The 14854-nt window shown below is 32.4% G+C and overlaps 1 long non-coding RNA gene across 1 annotated transcript; it reads right to left on the bottom strand.

Moving 5' to 3' along the window:
• Positions 1 to 3358: 3358 nt before the first annotated feature.
• On the bottom strand, positions 3359 to 12726 carry LOC126967604 (uncharacterized). The gene is made up of 5 exons (XR_007730043.1): positions 12463 to 12726; positions 10463 to 10679; positions 6601 to 6789; positions 4297 to 4404; positions 3359 to 3487 (listed from the first exon to the last, which is right to left on the bottom strand). It is a non-coding gene; the product is annotated as an uncharacterized LOC126967604 (long non-coding RNA).
• Between the last annotated feature and the right edge of the window lie 2128 nt (positions 12727 to 14854).

Below are 14854 nucleotides of genomic sequence, written 5' to 3'. Positions count from 1 at the left end.
GCAAATTCTCATTATGAAATTGAAGAGGTTAATCACATGGTATTGAAACTCTGCTCTGATTGGAGAAGTTAATATTAGCTTGCGGAGAATGATTGAAATGGCTCTCGAACCTGTTAAATTATTCTAAGCATAACTCTCTGGCAATTTATAAATTTGTATAATAAAAATGTGATTTCACCTTCTTGTGCCTTCGCCTTTGATGTGAGAAGAAAAAAAAAGGCCGAAATAGCGTTAAGTTAATTATCTATTTCTAATATGGTTAGGAGGGCAGAAAAAAATATACGTAAATTTACCATTTTCATTGTCTTTTTATGAAAATTTTGACGCAAAAGTTGCAAGTTTTATTTATACTATTTACTTTTATAGCACTGTCAAAAATTAACCCAATATCTCTAATTTTGCATTCGATTTGTAATATTAATTTATGTAATTAATTTAATTTTGTTTGTAGATTTAGGTACTATAAGCACAATATATCACTGGGGAGATAGTTCGATTCCTCTGCTCGAATGCGCTAATACCCTCGGCTTGGCTTCGTGCCAGTGCAGTTTTTACCAAAGTAGGATCACTGACACTCTTCCCAGTAAACAATGTTCTGTCTTATTCTAGTTGTAAGCCAGTACTTTACTGTTTCAGATTCAACCATTGGCATAAGGTCTATCAGTATTTCTGGTACGTTATCTGCGTTGAATTGAAAATACGGAAATTTAATTTCCATCAAGATCGTTCTAGCTGCTCTTGAGTTATAGAAGGATATAAAGCAACCGAAAGTTTGTTTTCTTTTAAATCATCAAAATCAACATATTCATATCCTGATTTACGAGGAACAAATTAAATCTGCAGCAGATTTTAATATTTTATACATAAAATAATGAAACGTTCACAGAATAATATCCACACTATTATTGCTCCATATTGCAAGCTGTTCACTGACCCGGGATGTTTAATCAAAGAATTAGAACGCTTCTCCTATTCATTGTTGTTTTCATTTAACACCTCTTTCGACACTTATATTGAACAAATTTATACTTTAAACTAAGGGAATTAGATTCAAAATCTAATGGAGATTCTGTTACAAAATATTTAGTACTGCAAAGCCTGGTGCTTCATTAGATGTGTATACAACGTCATCGACCTAGACTTTGATGGATTTCTCCGGTGAATATCGATTTGGGAACTCCATTTTAATGTATTCTTTATCAACGAGGATTAGGATCTAAAATGTTGGTGAGATTTACTTATACCAATCATTGAAGCATTAATATTAAATTAACTTGACCATAGCATATTTTCGATGATTGGATAAAAAAATGGACAGTCAGTAAAATTCTCAACACTTTAAATAGTGACGTAAATTGATCATTTTCTTAATTATAATTATTTACATGGATTAAGCCACCTGACAGTTGATTTTTGTCGGAGATTTTAGTGCGATAAATTATGTTTCCAGACGCTTAATAAAGAGTTTTTCTAAAACAATTGACACTTATATTTCTTCTATTTTACTATATCATTTCCAAATATATATTAATGAAAAAAGGTATGGAGATCACATGATGGTCATATAAACTCATTTGTTACCCTACTGAAATTCTATAGTACTAATAATAATTCATAAATACGCAAGATCCAGAAGAGGTCGAAAAAGTGTCGAGAGTCACGAGTGTGCAAATTTTTGCCTTATCGCAACAATAATGCCGCAACATAAGAAGCTAAAACTATTTTTAATGGAAACTTCTGTATTAGTAGTTTTATTTTTTATTATTAGTAGTATGTTATCGCTTAGTCACTATGTTATAAAAGTAACTGCGCTCGATCTTCTGATTTCATGTCTAAACAATATAATTCAGAAGGTCGACGTGAATGGTATCTCCTGAGACTCCTCCCAGTATACTCCACAAGGGTCTCTACTTGGACTGTTTCTCTTCCATATCTATGTAAATAATTTTCCTAATCTGATAGAAAAAAAACGTAAGGTTTGTTTGCAGACGACACTTCACGCTAATAACATAATATTAGTAAAGAAAACGTCAAACGTAAAAATAAATAAATAAAATTTACCGTAGCAAATGTCAAAAATGCAGATGCAAGTGTTTTGTAAACTGGTGAGGTGAAAACCGGTGGAATCTGCTATATTTCTTGGCATTACTCTGGATTTGCTAACACTAGGAATAGACAGAAATCCAGTTAGTAAGTCTTTTGTGGGGCGATGTATATGCTTTTATAACAAGTTCCCAGAAAATGTTCAAAACAAATGTATTACGAAACTCAATAGAATTGTTTAAAAACGTTTGTGTGGTAAAGGTTACTCGGGCTGTTAAATAATAAGTTTAACTGTACGATATGTTTTTTTTTGGAAATGGTTTGGTAACAAATTTACGATATTTTTTATGAAAAAAAAAAAGCCTGTGGAGTCGGTTGCGCCCGCTCTTCTCAGGTCTGAGGCATACTTTTTGGTGGTAGATTTTCACTTTCATCAAGTGACATCACTTCAAAACTATCTAAATTTGAAATTCGCGATTCGATCTCTTTAACTTTGACTTGAGCTTTAACTCTGTTGATTACAGAGCGATTTTGGCGTACGAATTTAACGCGCGCTAAAATTTATATTATTATAATTAGTGTAAAAAAAGAATGCTTATAGTTAGCATAATTTCAGTGTATATATCTCAAATCTATTGAAACACGCTATAAGACAATGCATGATTTATTTATTTTATGTTTTATATTATTTTACACATATGACACAAAATTGAAATATTATATATCAGAATAAATGCGTATTTTAGTTATATTTGAGATTAAATGAGTATTTTCAATGAAACAATTGGTTTTATTTTTATTAGTATTTATGGTTTTATATGTTATTTCTAAAATAAAACTAAAATATACATAATATATTCATATTCATTCCAAAAGACTAAGAAGAATCCCTTGACCTTGATCAATAATTTAGAGTAGGAAATCGTTTGTGTATTTTATAAAATGTAACAATGCTTTATTTGGATAAAATAACTAAAATAACTAACCAAATATTGGGTTAAACTTCAAACAAATAAAACAAAAATTCTGCGCCCTTTACTATCACGTCGACGGCCTATAAAGATCCAAAGAAGTTCTCGCACCCATTTTCCGTTAACTTTTGTATGTCAACATCCCATCGTCTTTGTTCTTAATAGTCCAGAAATTAACGGACTTTTATCATATTATAATTTCAAAGGAAAATAGCAATTCCAAATAACAAAATAAGGCAAGATATCGTTTGAGGTCGTGTGGGTTCGTCGTTGGGTCATATGTATCGGCGGTATATAGACATGTGGGACGCTAAGCGTAAAGAATGTGTCTTAAATAAAATACATTATACTATACAAAATATGTTTAATTAGACAAATCACATTTGGGGTACAATTTATAACAATCATCTTTCGTTGAATGAGCCACGTCGTACTCATCCAACTTAGATCCGGATCCCTTTCGAGGAGGAAGCCTGAAACAGATTAAACATAAATATTCAGAATATAATAATTATGATTTACTGTAAAAATGAAACTATTCTTATGCCATGTCCAACTAGCGTGTGATTCAAAATAGGTGATTAAATGTTCAAAATAAAAGTATTACGTTATTCAAAAGAATTGTTAAAAAACGTTTGTGTGGTAAAGGTTACTATAACATAAATGACTTTCTTAATGATACCACAGATTGGGAATGGAGCAACCGCTCTCAGGCTATTCAGTAATAAGTTTAATTGTACAATGTTACTTAAATTGTACAAAATATTTTTTGAAGAAAAACAAAGCCCGCTGAGTTTGTTGCGCCCGTTCTTCTCAGGCCTGAGGCATTCACTTTGGACTGGGTGGTAGTTTTTGTGGTGGTGGGAATTCGTGTTCCGATTACAACTTTGTTCTAATTCATGACCACGAGGAGGCTGAAGTCATTTGTTGGTAGATATTGGCAGGTTGTGTCGGTCTTCCTCTTTTATAGGATTTATATACATATATGCGTGCATCATGTTTTTATCCATATTCATCATATAAATTATTGCACTTACCGGGATTCGAACCCTCAAAAGTACCTCAAGAGTCAGTGTCACTTCTCGTTCATTTGTCGTCGAATGGAAGGAACTAATTAATCATGTGAGAATGCAGGAGACAGGCATAATGATATGCATGACTGACATATCGCAGCTTTCGTGAATACACATATGGATGAGCGAGATAGCGATATATGCAATACTACTCCTACAATCTATGTCTGCGTCAGTCTTATGCCATTGTGATTACTATATTAACTTACGTAAATGTAACTCTCATGATTTCCTCGACAAACGATCCTTGGTGCTCACTGCCTTGACTAGTCTCACAAAGCAATCGAAAAACACATTCCTTACCATTGACACCTAGTCTGAAAGATAAATTATTCATTTTAAGTAGAACCGCAAAATCACTTGCAACATGTTAAATATTTCAATAGTAAAATGAAGTTATACAAAAAATGTATGAGTTACAAGCTCGCAACTTTGTCTTCGTGGACTTCAACTTAATCTAAATTCAGATTCTATATATTGTTAACAATATATTAACCACTAGCTGACCCGACTGACGCTGTTCTGTTAATAGAAAAAAATTATGTAAATATTTGGGAGAAATGTTGTCTAAAGCCATCGTATATGTGTAATAAAGTATTTCTTAATGATATTTTAATATGAAGAAATAAAATTATAAGGATTTATATCGTATTTGTGTAACAGTTTTTACATTACCGCTTAATAATTGCCAATTTTTTAAAGTATTACAGGCAATAGTATGCTATCCTTAAGGGATAGGCAATAAACATATGTCATTGCGGACTTTTCTAAAGACCTATACAACCAATATATATAATATTATATATATGATATAAGTGCCGTGATAGTCGAAAAACCTTACTTCTGAGCAGCTCATCATATTGAGATGATAAGTCTAATTTGCCTAGTAATACCACTAGCTAACGCACCATTTAGCGCAAAAGCAGAATAATGACTTTACTTGACTACAGAAAAAGGCGCCGCTGGGGTACGCTTCTTGCCAGCATCTCTCTCGCCTAGCCTAGCCTCTTAATAGCAACCATACAAACTCAAGTCAAAAGTAAAAATAACTAAGTAAACAATTTGAAACATATTTACAAAACAATCACGCAATAATGTACATAAAGTATTCAGAAATGCTCATTCATACTTTGTTGGATTAAAAATCTTTGTTCGCTCTTCAAAGCTGTTTGTAAAGAAGTTTCACATTTTAATCTCCCATTCCTTTGTACGATCTCAAACTTTAAGGATAGGAAAGTTTGAGAACGAACGAATCAAGAAAAATGGACGTTTAAAAATTAATTTTTGGACAAATATGATAGCACAAAATTTCCGTTATTCGTTCTTCTCGCTTTTACGACCCCATTTGTTTTAGGTACTGGATAAACATTTCACTAGATGTTAACTAAATTTGAATAGAAAATAAGATGAAATACTGATATACACTTTTTAATGATTTCTCGCAAACAAGTGAAGCTAGCATGATCAAGATAACGTAAAATAACTCATGTGATATAACGGTCAAAGGCACCTTACGGTCGTTCCCAATATACTATCTACAGACAGAGATAAATTACTACCTTCTACTGTCAGTAATTAGCTGTCAATAATCTGAAGCTGTCGCAATATACCCGATAAGTCATTCTTATCGCCTTATATTGGGACGAGTGAATTGCAATTTCCATACAAACTTCTATGACAGACAGCGTGCCCGGATAAGGTGAGTTACCGTTGATAAGTTTATTGGAACAGAAAAGTCAATGATAGTTACGATTTTTATCTCAAGTAGGCCACAACTGGAGATAGAGAGATAGAACCTCTGCAATATAGCTGCCACCGTAAGTCCCCGATGCAGGGCTTGCAATTAGACAGAAAAAATGGCCACTCACATCATGCTAGAGTGCCAAAGTGTGGCCACATACCGGGCCAAAACTTGGGATCACCTAGGACTCTCACCGAGTTCATGGGCCAAGGAGTTCTGATGGCAAAATTAGCCACCCAATCCTACCCCGCAAAATAGATGTTGAATTGCAGGGAATCGTCCTGATTACCTACACTTTTTAATTACTTTATTGAATATTTAAATACAAAAATTTTATCACCTTCTAGATGAGCGGCTTTCTTCGATCCTTTAAATGAGTTAATCATTATTAAATTCAGATTATTTTAATTTAAGCACTCCAAACAAAACATTCGGCAATTCAAAATTATTGCCTCATCGATGTTGAATTAATAAGGATTTAGCAAAACCGATTGCAAGAACACGTCATGAGTGAAAATCTTTCCAATAGAAAATTATAAAAATTTAGTAGTAGTAATTTACAATCATCAAAACTACTAACTTCACGTGAAGTTTAAGTTTATTCATTGCTGAAATCTTTCCTAGACATATTCAACCGCATAACTATCATTAATTACATATTGTTACGGTAGATTTATAATGAGGTTTCTGGTAAATATTAAAGATCGTAAGAAAGTGATTCTCAAATAAAAAGAAAAGAAAATATTATAACTTGAAATGACAACCAACTTACGCTCTGAAAAAGCTTTCCAATTTTTTATAGAAATCCATTCTTCCGTCTCTATGGAAATCAATATTTGAGTCGTCGAAAGTAAAGTTCATATGTCTTTTGTGTAAATTCTTGATTAATTTGGGAGTAATAATTTCACCCATATAGATGTCAGAGCTTCGTTTGGCCATTGCTGGGTTAACCAAAAACCTCCTGAAAATATTAAATTTTTAACCCTTTCAAAATTCAAAATATATTTATTTTCTCTCACAATAAAAACTTAGAACACACAGTTTATAAAAATCTATATTGATACATTGTTATAAATGTGAGAGACCGGCGCTTGAAATAGGTAAGAAATACCTGTGCTACAAGTCACCGGGCCCCCAAAGCACATGGTTAAAATGATGGAGAGAATATACAAAAAATAAATATAATATTATAATGAAACTTAATTTAATCAACAAAACTTAAATAGATAAAGAAAGTAATTGGTGTTAGTGTAGATGATGGTTATGTGAAGGTGTGTGTGTTGTGTGTAGTGACTTGGTGTATGTGTTGTAGAAATTTTTTACCTTATAATATTAAGTAAATTTTCAGTTTAAGTGTAGTCCAAGTGTTTCGGCCATTCAAATAGAAGTTTTTTACTTTTTTGATAGTTTACTGTGTGTAATTTTAACTCTTTATTTATCTTATAAAACAAAAAGAACCCTAAATAACACGGGAATCTATTGATGAAGAATGTATTAAATTTTGGTACGCTAAATAGTTTATATTTAATACTCTTTCTACTGTTATCAATTGAGTTTTTGCAGCACCTCCCCACGTGTCAATACAGTAAGAAACTAGAGATTCGCACAAGGCATGGTAAATAATCTTCATTAGTGTAAGATCTGCAACATGGCGAATATTTTTAAGTAAAGCTATCAGTTTACGAATTCGCGTAGTTTAAAAAAGAATATGTGGTTCAAAAGTTAAATTATTATCTAAGATGACACCTAAATATTTCACTGTTTTAGTTCTGTTGATAATTGGACAATAACATGAAGGTGAAGTGGACAGCGCAGTACAGGAACAAGAATGAGCTATGATATTAAAACCATCTACTGACGGTTGGTAATTTTTTTTTAATTGAGAAAGTGAAATAGTTCGTTTTATCGGTATTTAAGCTAAGGAGATTGGCTTGAAGCCAGTTAGAAATTTTATCAAAATCAATTTGAGCATTTACAAAGGCTTCGTCCCAACTCTCTCCCCAGAATATGCAAGCAGTATCGTCGGCGAATGTAATTATGCGGTCGTTGTGTATTGACATGTTACATAACTGTTTGATGTAAACTAAAAAGAGAGTTTGACCGATTATGCTTCCTTGAGGGACGCCATAGATAACATCGCGAGGGCTACTGGTGATATTATCAATACGCAAACACTGAGATCTCCCCTTTAAATAATCCTCAAATAAGTCCAACTGGTGGCCTCGTACACCTAACTTTTTTACTAGAATCTTAATTGATACCGTGTCGAATGCTTTGGCAATATCTAAGAAAATTGTAAGACATTTCTGCCCTGCGTCCAACTTCCCTGCAACAGTGTTTGTTAGCTCAAAGACTGCGTCAGCAGTAGTACGAGTTTTCCTAAAACCGAACTGATTATTAGATATTATGTGATTTTTTTCTAAGTAATTGACGAGTCTATTATTAAGGATTCTTTCAAGTATCTTAGAAAGAGAGATGCTGGAAGTATAGCAATAGGTCGATAATTTTGGATAACTGTCTTATCCCCACTTTTATAGATTGGTGTTATAACTGATTTCTTAAATACGATTTTGCAATAGATAGGTGGAAAATATGGACTAGTGGGCAAGCTAACATCTCTTTATTCTCTTTTATTATTTTGAAATTAATATTGCCCCACCCAACCGAACTAGTATTTTTGAGTGAGTTTATTAAAATTTTAACTTCGCTAATGTTAATTTCCAAAAGGCCAAACGATGAAGGAGGAGAAGGCAACGTTACTAACCGAGGAGATGTTGAGTAAATTGGATGATTTATTGAATTTGCCATGTTTTTTCCTACATTCGCGAAGTAATCATTCATAGAATCAACTGTGGTTAGTGGTGTTAGGTTATTGACTAATAATTCATGACTAGTGTTTGATTTGGATTTAAAGTTTGTGATCAATTTTATAACATCCCAAGTCTTTTTTACACTTTTAACTCGCCATTTCCAGTTCTGACTTTTGGTATTGGGTTTTTAATTTACGGAGCAATCCTGTACTGTACTGAACGTCCTGCTCATCCCGTCCCTAATTTTCATAAAAAAGAAGTTATTCTAGTGATTCCCATCTGTCAGGGCACCAATATTAATTTCTGAGTTCTTTCTAATCTTACGCTGTACCTGATGGTAATTTTTATATGAAAGTGGAGGACATACGAACATATGGGTATGTTATTAATGGTAAGTGATCACCGCATCCCATACTGCCTTGTAACAGAAAAGGTATTACAAGAGCGTTGCTTGCCTTATAAAGCTTCTAATAAATGTACATATGAATTTTGAAAACCGAAAACGTACTGGTATTCGGTGGACGAGGTACGAACCAGCTGCACGTAATTTTCCTTTGGGCTATATTTACCCCATATTTAGTATTCCAAATAAAACCAAACCTAATGTACGCTCTACTTAACTTAGTACGTAATCAAAGGAATCATCTGCTTGAAAGATAGTGAGAAGTCACCTGAACATTAGTTAGCCGCACTTGGAATTATTTGACAGGGTTGGTTTGAGTCAAGCAGAAGAGTATGTCATGGTAAATTATAAGATTGAGGTTTGAAACCTCTGTCTGCCGTTTTAGGGGACATTTCTAATAAAATTATTACTAAATATAAGCATTATTGTGATATAATTTTAACCGTTTTGGTGAAATTAGAGAGGTAATCAAATCAAATCAAAATCACTTTATTCATGTAGGTCACGGAAATGACAATTATGCATTTCAAAAAAAAATTTTTTTTCATATTGCATCTACTGCTACTTCGTAAACGGCTGAGCTTATGAAAAGAAGTAGCAAGATACTCATTGCCACTCTTTTAAATCAAGATTATTTGTGGCAATTTCTGTCTCAATTTGATGCCACTTGGTCATGAAATACATAAATACAAATGTGATGCTGCTCTGAGTTATGGGTATGAAAATCGGCATGGCGTACTATTTGATATCAGATGAACATTATAATCATTTTTCACATAAAAATAACTATGTATGTTCAAGGAATTTTATTTGCGTACCGCCTTAAGCCTAAATTGCTGATGATGATGGATAATACTAAGGACTATCTTTCTTCTTCTTATCTTCTGCAACACTAATGTGACGTTTCTGCGTAAGCGCTAAGTGAGTATAAACTTTAAAATATTTCCATATTTCAAGCAATAATTCAGCGAATTGGTACACGAATCAAATTCCTTGATTGTACATACGTATTTCTCCCGTTTTATTTCGTCATTCAACGCTTTCAAATTTGTGGAGAGAATTTTTTCAAAATTGATAATTTCACCACACGATTACTATTTAAGACAGCGTGAGGAAAAATAATTCGGTCGAAATACAGAAAACATTACTGCACATTACGTGAAATATTCATTAAATATTTCACTTAAATTGAAAGCGTAGGATGAAAACGCGTTACTTTTTAATAAAGCTAAAGAGGTGAAGCATGCGAGAGATTTTTGTATTTCAGCAAACTTGATGCACATAATGAGAACAAAATTAAACATAATATAATATGTTATGCTATGTATAAAAAATATGATTTTTATTATATTTAAAGTTGAAGGTATCTTCATCGGCCTCTTCATCGTTCACTTAAAATTTTAAAAGAAAAAACAACTTACGTATGATAAGGTATTTTACTCAAGACTTTCCCATATTCGTCAAGATAGTATATACTTTTAGAAATACCATTTCTATTCTGAATGATATCTTTCTCGTGTTCTTTAAATATCTTAAAGTACTTCGGATCCGTGGGTAGTTCCCAAGCTAACGCTGCAGTGTTGCCAAACCACACAATATCGCCTATTTGAAGATAGCCGTGGTTTTGCGTGCAAAAAACTGTAGTAAAAACGGTTAGCTTAATAGAACTTCATGAGAAATATAGACTGCCTACTCAAAACTGGATTTGCTACAATTAACATAAAAGCTGACCAGAATGAGGAGGTTATTTGCCCAGGGTAATTTACCTGAAGTCACCTATAAGCCTGGATCTTGACAAATGTGAGTGTGTACTTACTTTAAGTAAATTATTAATTCTTGCTATTAACTTAAGCAGCTTTCTTTATTTACTTATTTAATACTAGTTAGTTTATGGGTACCACAATGGTGCCTATTTCTGCCGTGAAGCAGTAATGTGTATACATTACCGTGTTTCTGTCTGAAGGGTGTCGTAGCTAGCGAAATTAATGGGCAAATGAGACTTCACATCTTATATCTCAAGGTGACGAGCGCAACTGTAAATAGCTAAGAATTTTTGGATTTTTCAAGAATCCTGAGTGGCACTGCATTGTAATGGGCAATTCGTATCAACTACCATCAGTTGAACGTACTGCTCGTCTGGTCCTTTATGTTATAAAAAAAACATTTGCAATCCAAATGAAAATATATTTTATATGTAATAATGAATTAATCATAGGCAAAATATAAGAAAACTTCCTATGATTCTCCTGGATTATTAAACATTTTTAACGGGTTATAAACATACTCAATTCTCATCTAAAGTTGCACAATACGTTACCGTTGTCGTTATATATGTAATTTGTATATTTAATCACAGAAGGAAGGAGGAATATCTAGGATGAAATCTTTATACATGAAGACAGACCAATCCCTGTATTTTCGTTAAAATAAATAACAAATTACATATTTAAATCATATTTTGTAAGTGTTTTCATCGCACCAGACTAACATGAATGGAAAGGGCCGAAATGTTACTGAAAATCGTTTAAAATTTATTTATGATTCACAAAATATCAATCGATTTATTGTCTTGATGATGACAACATGAAGTAACCTTAGAAATGGCTTGAACATCATAATTAAGGTTTTTCTTTTATTTTTCAGATATCTATAATTTTTTCTTCGTCCAGACTTTTCTGTGTCATAGCTAATAACGAACAGTTATTGATTTTTACAGAATGTATTATATTATATGATATTATACATACATAGTTATATGTCGTCTCTAGTATAATACCATTAATTTTATTTTTTATATTATTTATTTAATATTATACTTATTGCAATTGCTCCAATTAAATTTAACTTACCAGCTACATTTGTAGTAAGCACCCAAATGGCTTGAACTATTTCGATGGGATTATCAAATACAGACAGTTCATTATATTATGAAAATAATGAATGTTTCCGCGAAATAATCGAAAACCCATAAAATTATGATCAAAATCCAATTTAACTATCACATAAATGAAATCTATACGGGCGCCCGTTAATTACTTACAATTTAATAGGCCTTCACCTATAATTTTTTTATGATATTATAATAATAAAATATGTTTTATATTAAAGATACTAGCTGCCCCGACAGACGTTGTTCTGTAGATTATAAAAATAAAACATACAGTTTTATAGGAATTTGCCAATAATATTTCAAAATATCAAGATTTATTTCGTAAAAAATGCTCCTGTTATAATGAAATTGTTTCACAGCGGAACTGTCAAACCGTGCGTCACTAAATTCTCTCATAGAAAATATGTCCATATAAAACAAATATTGAAAATAAAAATAATTTTGGATAAAAAAAATAAAAACTATATATATATATATATATTAAGATATTCTATTATAATAATAAAATATGTTTTATATTAAAGATCATACTTAGCTGAAATGAGCTTCCATCAGGAAATGTTAAGTATCTCTTTCTTCTTGACAATATTCTAGACTGATTTTCTAAGCTCGTAGAATCTTCATCGTAGCCTATAGAATTGCACACATATGACACCAACAATACTATAATAATAAAATGTATACTGCTATTAGCCATTGTTTCAAAAATATTGAAAATTTAATATAATTCACATTTATCAATAGGTACAATTTGGTCATCTACTTCTAGACACAACAATGTACTGTATGGTAAGGACAAACATTATAGCCATCTGTTCTAAATTAATTTACATACCAATGTTTATTGAGCTAAGTCTTCTTAAATCAGTTCGTACTGGTATGTAAACCGCAATTAAGGTTGGACAATCGTGCAGAAATTTGGAATTAATATAATAAATAATAATTAATAAAATAAATAATAATAATATATGTTAGTTATTTTAATACAGATAAAACAAATTCAATAAACAAAGAAACGGTTGACTAATTTTTAAACTTACGTTAAAATATCGATAATTTAAGTACCAAAAATAGTTAGTTATTGGCGAGCTCTTCATTTAACTTAAGTTGGTAGCTGCCTTAATAGACTCACTTGGGGGGGACGTCGGGGACTCAGTGCTCTGTGAACGGCTGGATCTCTTGGCGTTGCGTAGAGACGTCGCTTCATTGTGTGGCTTCTACCGCATTTATCACGGGGAGTGTTCCGAAGAGCGGTTTAACCTGATTCCTGCCGCCAAATTCCACCTTCGCACGACACGCCACAAGTTAGGATATCATCCCCACCATCTGGATGTGTGGCGGTCCTCCACAGTGCGGTTTTCAAGGAGCTTTCTCCCTCGTACTGCAAAGCTGTGGAATGAGTTTCCTTGTGCGGTGTTTCCGGGACGATACGACATGGGTACCTTCAAAAAAAGCGCGTACACCTTCCTTAAAGGCCAGCTACGCTCTTGTGATTCCTCTGTTGTTGCAAGCATTCCTCGTTTCTCCTCCTATTCCATAAAAAAAAACTGAAACACTACTTTGATTCATCAGAAGATTATGTATATGAACAAGAAACTGAATCATTTTATGTCAATTTCAACTCGTTACGACAATGTATCCTCAGAAAAATTACTACAGATAAAATAGCTAATAAACGATTCAATAAGAGTTTTTTTTTGCTTCCATATGCTTATTCAAAATGTAAAGTAACGACAACCCTACTACTACTACGGCTCCACTACTTTTTTTAAGTTAAATTTTAAGAGTTCTAACTCTAAGTTCATCCGTTTGTTTGTGAGCAGTCTGAATCTCATAAGCTGTAAGATATAGTCAGCTGAAATTTTGAAATTTGAGTGTATAGCCGCTATAACAAGCCTCGATCGCAATAGGTCACTCTGTAAGGATAGGGGTTTTATTGGTTAAATAAATAAATAAATAAATAACCAAAAAATATAAGTAAAACCCAAAGTGGCAAGGTCCATATTGGCAGATTTTTAAAATGTCCACTCCTCTTCTAACTCGCAATTCACTACTTTATTTAAGAGGTAAGTAAGCTATTTCTAGTGATTATGTATAAAAAAAAACGGATTGCACTCCGGGAGAGCCTGCGGAAGTGACAACGTGAACATTGACGCTGTGCAATTTTGAATATTTTGGAATGTTTAGGGAATAATTTCGCAAGAATTGCTTTATTTATCGGTATAAAAGTACTAGCATTTATGTGGTTAAATACAATATCCATTGATTGCACTATCGTACCCAAAAATGACAATTTATATTACATAAAAAATTAACACTTCAGAATTATTATACATTAAAAGTCTCTCAGAAAAATTAACTTTCATCCATAATTTCAACGACTGTCTTACGAATTTTCGATCAGGCCATGTGTCCTGACGCGAGTTTAACCTTTCATACCCATTCCAAAAAAAAATCTCAACGCCGCTAAAGAAGCTTTCACTTCAAAAATATTGTTTAAATCTTACGACTTTTCGTATCGAGTGTACACGTATTGTTTTCTTACTTTGCGGGATAGTACAATTGTGTCGTCAGTTTCCTCTTTGTCTCTGTTTGCTTAAACTTTGTTGCATGAAATCTAAAAATATTTCCAAACATCAAAAAAACTTCGTCTTGTTACGTGCTGGCTGTTTATTCAAGACCTTTTGTTATCTTCAATAAAAGTAAAACTTAGAAATTTTGAGATATTGTTTATTTATGAACATGTCTTTCAGTATTTTTTTAACCTTTTGGAAAGCCCTATTAGTAAGTATATATATTAAAATTTATTTTCTTTTTTTATTAATATTTTGTTAATTTCTACAGCGCGCATCATCTTTATTTAAACTGGTAACAGACCAATTTATCATTTTGTAGATATTTGATGTAATAAAAAAAATAACAT

Source organism: Leptidea sinapis, chromosome 13 (genome assembly GCF_905404315.1).
Source record: "Leptidea sinapis chromosome 13, ilLepSina1.1, whole genome shotgun sequence".
NCBI lineage: Eukaryota > Metazoa > Arthropoda > Insecta > Lepidoptera > Pieridae > Leptidea > Leptidea sinapis.
This window is presented reverse-complemented; position numbering and strand designations above follow the sequence as displayed.